This window comes from Balaenoptera acutorostrata, chromosome 6, assembly GCF_949987535.1.
Source record: "Balaenoptera acutorostrata chromosome 6, mBalAcu1.1, whole genome shotgun sequence".
NCBI lineage: Eukaryota > Metazoa > Chordata > Mammalia > Artiodactyla > Balaenopteridae > Balaenoptera > Balaenoptera acutorostrata.
The window spans coordinates 11,270,820-11,283,182 of record NC_080069.1 but is presented as its reverse complement, the minus strand read 5'-3'; the positions used below and the strand labels follow the sequence as shown (position 1 = coordinate 11,283,182).

General features: G+C 43.7%; 1 protein-coding gene across 1 annotated transcript in view; it reads right to left on the bottom strand.

The window, feature by feature from the left end:
• The window catches only part of PBK (PDZ binding kinase), a 30,420-nt gene extending 25,896 nt beyond the window's left edge, over nucleotides 1–4,524 (bottom strand). Inside the window, exon 1 of the mRNA XM_007192725.2 lies at nucleotides 4,375–4,524. The gene's annotated coding sequence lies outside the window, so the exon portion shown is untranslated. The remainder of the gene's footprint in view (nucleotides 1–4,374) is intronic.
• Between the last annotated feature and the right edge of the window lie 7,839 nt (nucleotides 4,525–12,363).

Below are 12,363 nucleotides of genomic sequence, written 5' to 3'. Positions count from 1 at the left end.
AGATGTGTGCTTTCTTTTTTGGGGTGACGAAAATGTCCTAAAATTAGGTAGTGGTTTAATATATTCAATTCTATTCCAAAAACCACTGAACTGTATACTTTCAAAGAGTGAATTTTATGATATGTGAATTTTATCTTAATAAGCTATTATTTTAAAATTGTTTTTGAAAATAAAGTATACATACTGCATACACAAGCAAGTTAATCCAAGCTTTTTATTTCTTCTGTAACATATTTCTTAAAAAAATCTTTTTTATTAAAAAATTTAAATTCATTTTTCTTTTTAAAAAAAGTTAGGTTCCATATTAGATTTACTATAAAGCAAACTGTTCCTACATGTCTATAAGCTTGTTTGGATTGTCTGTAAAAAACTGGGAGGCAGAGAGAACATTTGCTTAAATGTTGCACAGAGCCCTTAATATCCCTTAATAGATAGCATCTTTAAAAACTCTGTGCTAATAAAAAAAAAATCGCACAAAGGCCCTGCTTTGTCTATTAATATGAAGCCTATTCATTTTTTAAAAGGTAGCTACAATCACCACTGTCTTCAGATTTGCCTGAATTTAGAACACCAACAATCCCCTTTTCATGCCAAATATACTAATTTAATCAAGTGACGTCCAACTAAAAGGAAGGAACAAGTTTTTCTGGAACAAGTTTCACATCTTTGGGAAAGGATAAACTATTTTTAACACAGTGGGTTCAGGAGGTATTTCTACCTTGGAAATAATTTCCCCTGTGAGATTCTGATTTCCCTTTTTGCATCTCCTTCTTTCCTCACAGGAAGTTGTGAGGGAGCATCTCAATGAGTTTCTAAGACTTCTCTCCACCTGTGGGAAGCTAATCTTCATTCACTCAGTCAACGTATACTTATGTAGCACGTACCATGCACCAGGCACTGTTCTAGATACTGGCGACACAGCAGAGAACATGACCCAAACAAACAGTAAGATAAATATATAAGATGATGATATATAGTCAGGGGAAACATACACCAAGTGAAGGGAGACAAAAGGGCTTGAAATCTGTGTTAGGGTAGTCAAGGGAGGTCTCTTTGAGGAGGTGTCATTTGAAGGAAGTGAGGGAGCTAGCCCAAGCAAATACCTAGGGGAAGTCTGCCGGACAGAGGAAGTAATGAACCCAAAGGTCCTGAGGCAGAAATGTTCAAGGAAAAGCTAAGTGGGCAGAGCTGGCAAGAGGGAGAAGGAAATGAAGTCAAAGTTTGGGGATGGAGGATGGCAGATCAAGTACAGCATCGTGGCCATAACATCTATGGCTTTTATTTAGAGAGCTTTAGTCACAATAAGGATTTCAGCTTTTAGTGAGAAACGGGAAGCTATTAGAGGGTTTTGAGCAGAGGAGGTGAAGTGATATACTCCATCTTATGTTTCACCAGGATCACTATGGCTTGTGTTTATTAACTGAAAAGAACAAGGGCAGAGGCAATTGGACCAATAAGATGGCTATTTCAATAATCAGGAGAGATAATGGTGTCTTGGATCACGATAGTTAGCAGTAGAGATGGTGAGAAACGGTTGGGTTCTGGCTGTTCTGAATCTGGAACCAGTAGGATTTCCTAATGTTTGGTTTGTTGTTAGGAATGAGAGAAAAGTCAAAGATAGCTCCAGGTTTTCAGACTGAGCAACTGAAAGAACAGAGGTGCCACTACTGAGATCAGAAAACCAATTCTGAATGCCCGAGTCTGACGTCCACGTAGAAATGTGAAACACACAGCTGGATATCGGTCTGGAATCCAAGCTGAAGATGTGTATTTGTGGGATATCAGCATGTATATGGTATTAAAGCCAAGAGACTGGATAAAATCACCTAGGAAGTACGTATAGATAGAAAACTGAGAGCTCTGAGGAATCTCAACTTGAGAAATGAAAAACAAACAAAGTAGCCTGAGAAGGGGCCAGAAAAGCAGCATGCAAATAAGGCCGGCAAGAATGGTATCCTGGAAATCTTACTGCCTTCTATGTCTCATTGCCTTTCCCCCCTCAGCATAAGGCAGATTTGATATTGAGATAGACTGGGACCTTGGATCTTTTACCGGAGTGCTTGCACTTGCACCTGGGGCAATTATGACCAATAAGATATCAAAAGGCCACAAACCAACGGCCACTTCTGAGGTGCCAAGAGCAAAAGCGGGGTACTGTGCATGACCCCTGCACACAGCACCGCCAAGGGGGTGGGCAGACCACCTAAGCCACTACTCTGGCTTGACCCACCAATCCGCCCCTTCCCTCACCCTATTTAAGGAACCAGCCCACCCTCCTCAGGGAGCAAGCAAGGGCACCTGTTACTTGTTTTTGCTCCCTCATGCTACAGCATGAGTCCCCATAAAGCCTTGTCTGAATTCCTTATCTGGCCTCTTATCAATTTCTATTGATAAAAGAGTTCAAGGACCCGAGTTGGTAACAATAGTTAGAAGCAGCACGAGTGTTAAAAATAAAACCTCCCTTCAATTAAAAACACCTAAGTTGGACTTCCCTGGTGGTGCAGTGGTTAAGAATCCGCCTGCCAATGCAGGGGACACAGGTTCGAGCCCCGGTCTGGGGAGATCCCACATGCTGCAGGGCAACTAAGCTCGTGAGCCACAACTACTGAGCCTGCGCTCTAGAGCCCGCGAGACACAACTACTGAAGCCCGCGTGCCAAAACTACTTAAGCCTGTGCACCTAGAGCCCATGCTCCGCAACAAGAGAAGCCACCGCAATGAGTAGCCCCTGCTCGCCACAACTAGAGAGAGCCTGCACGCTGGAATGAAGACCCAACGCAGCCAAAAATAAAATAAATAAATAATATTAAAAAATTTTAAAAACCTAAGTTTAAACAGAAGCCTTTTAACATTTCATTACATTCTAGGACACTCTAGGACTCAGTCCCACCTTCCACTCCAACCTACTTGCACCTAAATATATCCTATCCATTCCACAGATGTCTGAGGCAACTTTTTTCACTACTACACAGTTTAGGCCTTACTCTACTGATAAATGGCTTCTGGCCACTGGCCCTAACTCTGTTTCAGATTCTGTATATATTGTATGTACACATTATATATATATATATATATACATACACACACACACACACACACACATTAACTGCTAAATTACCATACTAATCTAAATCAAAAAGTTCTCAGGAAGCATAAAATTATAAACATTTTAGATGATACATTAGAAATGAGAGTAATACGACTGTTGGCAGAATTTCATAGTTTGTCGAACACCTAGGGTATTTTTAAAAAGTCAAGTACTGTTTGAGAAGCAATACTAAAAAGTGGACAGCAAGCTGGGACTTCCCTGGTGGCACAGTGGTTAAGAATCCGCCTGCCAATGCAGGGGACACGGGTTCGAGCCCTGGTCCAGGAAGATCCCACATGCTGCTGAGCAATTAAGCCTGTGCACCACAACTAGTGAGCCTGGTCTCTAGAGCCCGCGAGCCACAACCACTGAGCCCACGTGCCACAACTACTGAAGCCCGCGCTCCTAGAGCCCGTGATCCACAACAAGAGAAGCCACCGCAATGAGAAGTCCCCGCACCACAACGAAGAGTAGCCCCCACTCGCCGCAACTAGAGAAAGCCCACGTGCAGCAACGAAGACCCAATGCAGCCATAAATAAATACATAAATAAATATATAATTTAAAAAAAAGTGGACAGCAAGCTAATCAACAGGTCTACTGGATCAGATGTCAGTAACTTTTGGACCTAGGACTAAACAAATACTGGATACTACTGGCAAAGCTAAAGTGTAGCTAGGCAGCAGAAAAAGGAGGGGGGAAAAATAAAGAACGGGAGAAAAAGTAAGGATAACTGAGAAAAGAGAAACAAAATAGACGAAAAAAGTAGAATGAAAAAGAACGGGGAAGTTCTGATCACATTATTTCTAAGGTCCTTTACACCTGACACCCTCAGCAGGATTCCCGGAGGTAAAGACACCCACTGTTCATCACCGGACCCAGGAGCTTACAGACGCAGGCTGTTAAAATCCTTCATCCACCCGCTCCGGGGCTCACGGTATCCCTTTGTAAAACAATGGCAGCTTGCTAGAGCAGGGCTTCCCATATCTGTCTAACCACCGTCTTCTCCTACGGAGTTTCCATACGAAGTACAACTGTCAAGCTCTGATTCGAGAAAAGGGCAATTTCTTTCTTGAAATCCCCACCTAACCCCCTGATGCAGATGCGCACTCGGGTCGCCAAAATGATTCCTAAGATAATTCCCAGTTCAACGCCATATTCCCAACGTCTTCCACCTGCCTTCCAGGCCCCCAGCTGTCAGGAAAGCAAACGCAGAGGCCTCGGCTCGGCGTGGGGCGACCCCCGGCCAGGCCCACGCGCGGAAAGGACCCGCAAAAGCTCCCCTTACCGGAGCCGCGCGGTGGGACGACGAGACGTCCAAGCCAAGGCTGTCTTGAAAATTGGTCCCGAGTGGCCCCCGACAACACGCCGCGACGGCCTTGGACGTCCCACCTGCCGACACAAACAGTCAGCAACTGTCGTTGCGATGGGAACCCGCCGGGCTTTCAAAAGCGCGCGCACCGCCTTTACGTCTGCCGAGAACTACGGGGTGGCGCGAAGGACATACCAAGCCGTATTCGCCTTTACTTTTTTTTTTTGCTCTTTGCATTTTGCTTAGCGATCCCTTTTACTACCTAATTGGGATGATCTGAAGCCAAATTAAAGGAAGAGAAGCGCAGCAAAGGACAAACTGATTTTTACAGTCACTGTCAGCCCTTCAGACGGACAACTCTAGTTAAAAAGAAAACGTATGCCTGTATTTAGGCTGAACTTCTTCCCCAGTTACGAACACTGCACCCAGAATGTGTAATGATTATTACATGCATTTTTATTACAGATTTATTTGGCCTCTAAACACTGTACCTAAAAACTGATTAGCCTCGAGTAGCAATCATTTTTGGCTGAGACGAAAAATAGATATTCAGAAATTTTGCTAACTCTTATAATCACATTCATTTCACAACAAATATTTAGAGAGCACCTACTATATGCCAGGTGTGTATTGAATGCCCACTGTAGAGGATATACTATAGTAGTCACTAAAAGAGACACACAAGACGATTAAGTCACAGAAACCCCTCCTGCTCAGGAGGAGCTTAGAATCTATGCGGTGGGGGAATGGGGGAAGGGTGGGTAAGTACCCTAAGAAAGAAACATGCACACAACACAACACAATACAAAACAGACTATGATGTAGGTTACTATGATCGTAAACCACATTTTTATTTCAAATGAGGAAACTATGGTGCAGAGAGGTTAAGTAATTTGCCTAGAGTCACATAGCTAATGAATGGTTGAGTCAGGACTTGAACCCATGTTAAACTTGGACTTCCTCTTTAACAAATGTGTTCAAAATGTCTTCTGTCTTACACACACATACACACACATACACACCCCTCCACCTCCAGGGCCTTCCCATTTTTGGCCCCCTCTCCTAAGCAGAGATGGTCTCATTGCACCTTCCTTCTATTCTCATTCTAATTTTTTTTTGCGGAGGCATAGTATAGACCTCATCGTCTTTTTTAAAAAAATACCTATAATTTTTTATGCTTTTTATTAAGTTCTACATTTTTACAAGCCCTCTGTTTTCTATTCTTACGGCTAATAAAGTCCTGCCTAAAGCCAGAGGCTTAGAGCTTCTTAATTAACCGCTGCCTGTGCAAAGTAACTCTAGGGAGATGAGGATATTGACACAGGTGTAAGATGAGGCAGAAAATATTCACAGGAATGAAGGCCCTTGGGTAAAGGCTTATAACCATCCTGTTCTCCATCTTGTAACTACAAAAGTACCTCCAGAGATTATCTGAAGAAACATCTGAACTTCACAAGCTTAATGTTATTGCCTATGAAATGTAACCACTAATCTCAAAATCTTGCACACCAGTCAGTTGTCATGGGAAACAGCTTCCAACCTGAACGGCTTATTTCTCCCAGTGAGTAAATAGCCTGGATTCCTTGGCTTAGGCAAAAGAGACCCAAACCCTGTATTTGACTCTTGGCTGGTTACGCTCAAAGGAACATCTGCATCCTCACCTTTTTATGGCATAAACTCCAACTTCTGCTCCATTCAGGGCCTCCCCTTTTGAGCCTAGTTTAAAGGAGAAAAAAAAAGGATATTAACTTTTTTTCCCTCTTTTCTACTGCTGATACATTTCAATTCTCTTTGAGGCCATATGGATGCTGGTGATTGGTTAGAGTGGTGGGAACGTTTAGGGAAGAGGAAGAAAAAAGTGAAAATTTCAAAATTTCATCTTGTTACCTCTGTCTGTCCAACAAGTCAACGTGTGCCTAGGGTGCTGCTCTGGCATCCTGAAGCCACTGGGTCCACAGCTGAGGCCACCTGAGTGCCCCCCCCCCAACCATGGTGCGTCCCTTCTGGGTCCCAGTTTTGGTGAATGGCTCCTCCATCTATCCCCACATCCTGAGCCAAGAGCTTCCCTTTCCCTTAACCCATCCAAGTTCTGACAATTCTTCCTTGTGCATCTCTTAAATCTCTTTCCTCCTCCCCATTCCACCTTCCTCCGCCTTGGACTATAAATTCTCATTTCTCTCCACTGATGACCCCAACAGCCTCCTAATTTGCGCCCCCTGAGTCCGGTCACTCCTTTCCTCCAGTTGATTTCCACATTGCTGCCTGGTTAATCTTCCTGAAATGTAGATTTGGAAATCCTTCAGGGTTCCTCATTAACTTCAGGGTGAAAAACAACTCCTCTTAGCATCTGGCTCTGAATGTCTCTAGCTTGGGTTCCTCCAGCTCTGAATCTGGTCTCCAGTTATACTGAGTTAAGGTAGTTCCCGGAACACGCATGTTTTCTCGTGTCTCCAGCACAAGCCCATGAATTCCTCTCTGCCAGGAAAGCCCTTCCCCTCTTCCTGGCTGAATCAGTATCTCCTCATCCTTCAGCTCTTAGCTCAGGAGCTGCCTGTCTCAGGAAACACTCTCCAATGCCCCCAGTCTACGTGATTCCTCCTCCAAGCTCTCAGAATGCCTTCCGACTTTCCCTGTCCCAGCACATAACCCAGTGCATTGGAATTTTCTCTCTACTTCTGTCTTCCCCCACCAGAGTGTCAGTTCTATATCCCGCCCCTGCCTGCCTAGGTGAGTGCTCAGAAATGTTTGGTGAATACATGAGTGAATGACAAGATGGATAAACATTGGTGCATATAGAATTCATCTGTCCTTCAGTGACACAGAATATGCCAGTTTGCCTGGAAGCTGGTCCTGTTACTGACCTGGGTTCTTGACCTTCCTTAATCAATAGAAATTGATAAGAGGCCAGACAGGAAATTCAGGCAAGGCTTTACTGGGGCCCCCTGCTGCAGCAGGAGGGAGCAAAAACAAGTAACAGATTCCCTTGCTTGCTCCTGGAGCGGGGACCGAGCTGGTTCGGGTTGGGATGAGGGTAGATACAGGTACAGGGGTCGGCCGGGAGAGGTGGCTTAGGTGGTCTCGCCACCCCTTTGGTGGAGTTGCGTGCAGGGTGCATGCTCAGTACCCAGCTTGTGCTCCTGGCACCGGGCTTTTGCTCCCAGCCCCTCAGAAGTGGCAGTTGGGTTTTTGGTCTTTTCATATCTTGTTGTCCATAATTTGCCCCCACTGTGCATGCACACAGCTATTTTTAGTCCCAGACAGATCCTTTGTATTTTGTTGCCTGAGGAGACGTTTGTCCAGGTGCAAGCAGAGCAGAAAAGTGTCCCAGGTCCCAGGTCCCAGCCTGTCTCAGTCCAAGCTGATAACTTAAATGTCTTAGCAATGGTCCCTGAATGAATGTTTGCTGACTGTTATGGACTGAATGTCTGTGTCCCCCTAAAATTCATATGCTGAAGCCTTAACCCCCTACTGTGATGATATTTGGAGGTGGGCCTTTTGGGAGATAACTAGGTTTAGATGAGATCATGAGGGTGGGGCCCTGGTCCAATGGGATTAGTGTTCTTATAAGAAGAGACACCAGGGACTTCCCTGGTGGCACAGTGGTTAAGAATCCACCTGCCAGTGCAGGGGACATGGGTTTGAGCCCTGGTCCAGGAAGATCCCACATGCCGCAGAGCAACTAAGCCCGTGTGCCACAACTGCTGAGCCTGTGCTCTAGAGCCCGCGAGCCACAACTACTGAGCCCGTGTGCCACAACTACTGAAGTTCGCGTGCCTAGAGCTCATGCTCTGCAACAGGAGAAGCCACCGCAATGAGAAGCCCACTCACCACAATGAAGAGTAGGCCCGCTCGCTGCAACTAGAGAAGGCCTGCATGCAGCAACAAAGACCCAATGCAGCCAAAAATAAATTAATTAAATAAATAAATTTATTTTTTAAAAAAAAAGAAGAAGAAGAGACACGAGAAGCGCTCTCTCATTCTCTTTCTCTGTCATGTGAGGACCCAGTGAGAAGGTGGCTGTCTGCAAGCAAGGAAGAGAGCCCTTGCCAGAACCCAACCATGTCAGCAGCCTGATCTCAGGCTTCTAGCCTCCAGAACTGTGAGAAATAAATGTCTGTTGTTTAAGCCATCTAGTCTATTATATTTTATTATGGCAGCTTGAGCAGACTAAGACACTGATCAGATTTGGAAGTGGTTAACTCCAGCACAGAGGAAGGGGAAGAAAAGAATCAGAAGGAAATTGAAGAGTGTTTGCTCCCATGTATCTTCTCATTCTGATATTTACCAGTTTTCCCAATAGCTTCTCTTTTTTATTATTATTTTTTAATTTATTATTTATTTATTTTTGGCTGCGTTGGGTCTTAGTTGTGGCACGCAGGATCTTCGTTGAGGCAGGTGGGATCTTCGTTGTGGTGTGTGGGCTTCTCTCTAGTTGTGGTGCGCAGGCTCTAGGGCGCGTGGGCTCTGTAGTTTGCAGCACGCAGGCTCTAGTTGAGGTGCGCGAGCTCAGCAGTTGTGGCACTCGGCCTAGTTGCCCCTCAGCATGTGGTACCTTAGCTCCCCCGCAGCATGTGGTGTCTTAGTTCCCTGACCAGGGATCGAACCCGCGTCCTCTGCATTGGAAGGTGGATTTTTTACCCCTGGACCACCAGGGAAGTCCCTCAATAGCTTCTCTTTTGATTGCTAAAAACAGATGACTCTCCAAACTAGATTCCAAACCCTTCATTGTTCAGTGGACTTGTCTAAAATCTGAACGTGTTCATAATGGAACCACCCTGCTTCTCCTCCCCATCACTTCCAGCACCAGAGTCTCAGAGTTGAGAGGAACCGTCGACATTGCTTTGTTGGGTTTTTCAAGATGTGGAAATGCCTCTGTGTCATCCCATTCCAGGGAGAGGACTTCAGACATGCCATGCAGCCCACTGCTTTTCACACAGCCCTAGCTTTCAGGAAACTCCTCCTAATATTGGAACAAAGCTAGTCATATCACCACAAACTCTAGCTTAATGACAACATTTAACTAATATTTTGGACGCAACTACTGTATGCCAGACACTGGGCTACACGCTGGGGAACCAACATTGGGCAAGATCAACAACTTGGCCCTTTTCTTCATAGAGCTTACCATCTACTGGAGAAGGTAGACAATAAATGAGTGAATAAAGCACTTGCAGATGGTGGTCAAGACTGTGGAGGGTGTACGTGGGATGCCATGATAGAGAATGATGGGTGGTAATGTAGAGGAGTCTACTCTTACAGCGTAGTAAGAGAAGCTTTATCTGAGCAGCTGACTTTAAACTGAGACTTCAGGGATCAGAAAGAGCCAGTCGCATGAGGAGCCAGGGGAAGAACCTTCCAAACAGAGGGAAGGGCCAGTGCAAAGACATTGGAGTGTTTGGAGGACCAAGAAGAAGGTAGGGTGGCTGGGACATCGTGGGAGGTGGGTGAAAGTGACCCAGGATGAAGCTGGAGAGGTAGGTGTCCTCTTAGTGCAAGAATAAGCTATTGAAGCATTTAAACAGGAGAATGACATGGTCTGATTTTTAGTTTAGGAGGATCACTCTGGCTGGAACATTTTTTAAAAATGATGCTGGAGAAATTGGACATCCATAGGCAAAAAAAAAAAAAAAAGGAAAAAGAAAAAAGAAGAATCTTTACCTAAACCTCACCTTATAAAAAAATTAACTGAAAACAACATTATCCACACCTAGATATATATACAACTGAAATGCACCTATGTGCACCAAAAGACATGTACATAATTGTGTATAGCAGCATTATCTGTAATAGGCAAACTGGGAAACCACCTAAATGTCCATCAAGAGAAGAAAGGCTAAATAAATGGTAGTATATTCATGCAGTGGAATACCATATACAGCAATGTCACTGTCTGCGCCAACTGGGATTAACCTCACAGTGTTGAGCAAAGAAGCTAAATACAAAAATATAATACTTCTTAATTCCATTTATAGAATGCTCAAAAACAGGCACTATGAAACCATACTATTTACAAGTTTAAACTGGCAAAAAAAATTTTTTTAAAAACCACCAAAGTGATGACCATAAAAATCAGGTTTGTTGTCACTTAGGAGGAAGGGGGTGAAAAGTGATTGGGAGGAGAACAGGAAGTGCTCCAGGAGTGCTAACATTCTAGCTCTCAATCTGGGTGATGCTACAGGAGGGTTTGCTTTGATAAATCATTGAGCTGAATGCTTTGTTTTGAGTGCTTTCTGTATTTTTGTTATATTTTACAACAAAGGAGCTTTAAAAAAAAAAAAAGGAAAGAAAGGAGAAGAAAATGCATGATGGAAGATGAGCCTGGGAAGTTTGGCTGTACATTGGACATAGTAAGTGGGCTCTGGTGGTAAATTTGAAATTGCCAGTGAGATGTACTCAGTGCAATTTGGAAGACAGAAGTGAGCCAGAACCCCTTTCCTGCCCTTTCACCTATGTCCCCTGGCAAGCAGAGTTGTGGGGCTTGGGGTTTCAGTAGGTGTGTTCTAGTGCCTGGTCACTTACTCTGTGGGCGTTGAAAGACACCTGCAGTGGCAGTGGTGGTCTCTTGACCCCTGGATCACAGCTATGGTGAATATCCTTGAACATGACATTCCCAGCCTCAGCTTCCTGCCTGGAAATAGGCACAGATATATAATCCTCATAAAGGGAAGAGGGAGAGTGAATAACACAAACAGTAATACAGTCTACCACAGTATCCTAGAAATCTTCATAACTGTGTAATAAAGTCCATCATGGCAAAGAGCTGGGAAAACATGGACTCAAATGTAAAATACAAAACATAAAACTATAAAACTTTTAGAAAAAAATGTAAAACACAAAACTATAAAACATAAAAATGTAAAACATATAACTATAAAACTTTTAGAAAAAAGCATAAAACATAAAATTATAAAAATTTAGAAATACACTGGTGATACTTGAAGAAAAATTTCAGAACAAAGGACTAGGTGAAGAGTTTATAGACTTGACCTTAAAGGCATGGTCTATAAAAAGAAAAATTGATAAATTGAACCTCATCACAATGAAAAACTTCAGTTCTGCAAAAGACCCCATGAAGAAGGCTAAAAAACAAAAACAAAACAAACAAACAAAAACAAGCTACAGAATTGGAGAAAATATTTGTGAACCACATGTCTGCAAAGGATTTGTATCTCAGCTCTTGTATAAAGAACTCCCAAAATTCAACAGTAGAGAAAACAAACAGTCCAGACTGAAAATGGGCAAAAGACATTGTAATAGGCTGAATGGTGGCCCCCAAAGACATGGGTTTCTAATCTCTGGAAACTGTAAATGTTAGCTCATTTGGAAATAGAGTCTTTGCAGATGTGATTAAGTTAAAGGATGTTGGGATGAGGAGATTATCCTGGATTATCCGGTGGGACCTAAATGCAATCACATGTGACCTTATAAGAGGAAGCAGAGGAGATTGACACAGACACACAAAAGAGAAGGCAGCGTGAAGATGGAGCAGAGGGAGATTTGAGGATGTTGATCTTAAAGATGTGGCTTTGTGGCCACGAACCAAGTAATGCCGACAGTCACCAGAAGCTGGAAGAGGCAAAGGATGGATGATCCCCTAGTCACCTCACTCATACGCTTCATTCCACAAGGATCTGAACACCTGCTAAAGCCTGCGGATGCCTCTTAGATGATGTTTCTAACTATCACGTTTTCCCTTTCCACTTAATCTCAAGGAGAAACCGCTTTTGGTTTAATTGTTGTCATCTGCTTCATGAATCCACCTGTGGAAGCAGGGAAGTGGTAAAAACACTGGGCAAATATGACATCTTATTATAGTTTAACTACTTTTAGCTTCATACTCTGCTCCCTTCCCCCAAAGGACAGTAAAAGGGTGTGTCAGTTCAGATGGATGGTGATGGCAAGATGGAAACGCTGAAGGATAGAAAAGAGAAAACAGGAACGGGAATATCAGTGAACTCTTAAAAG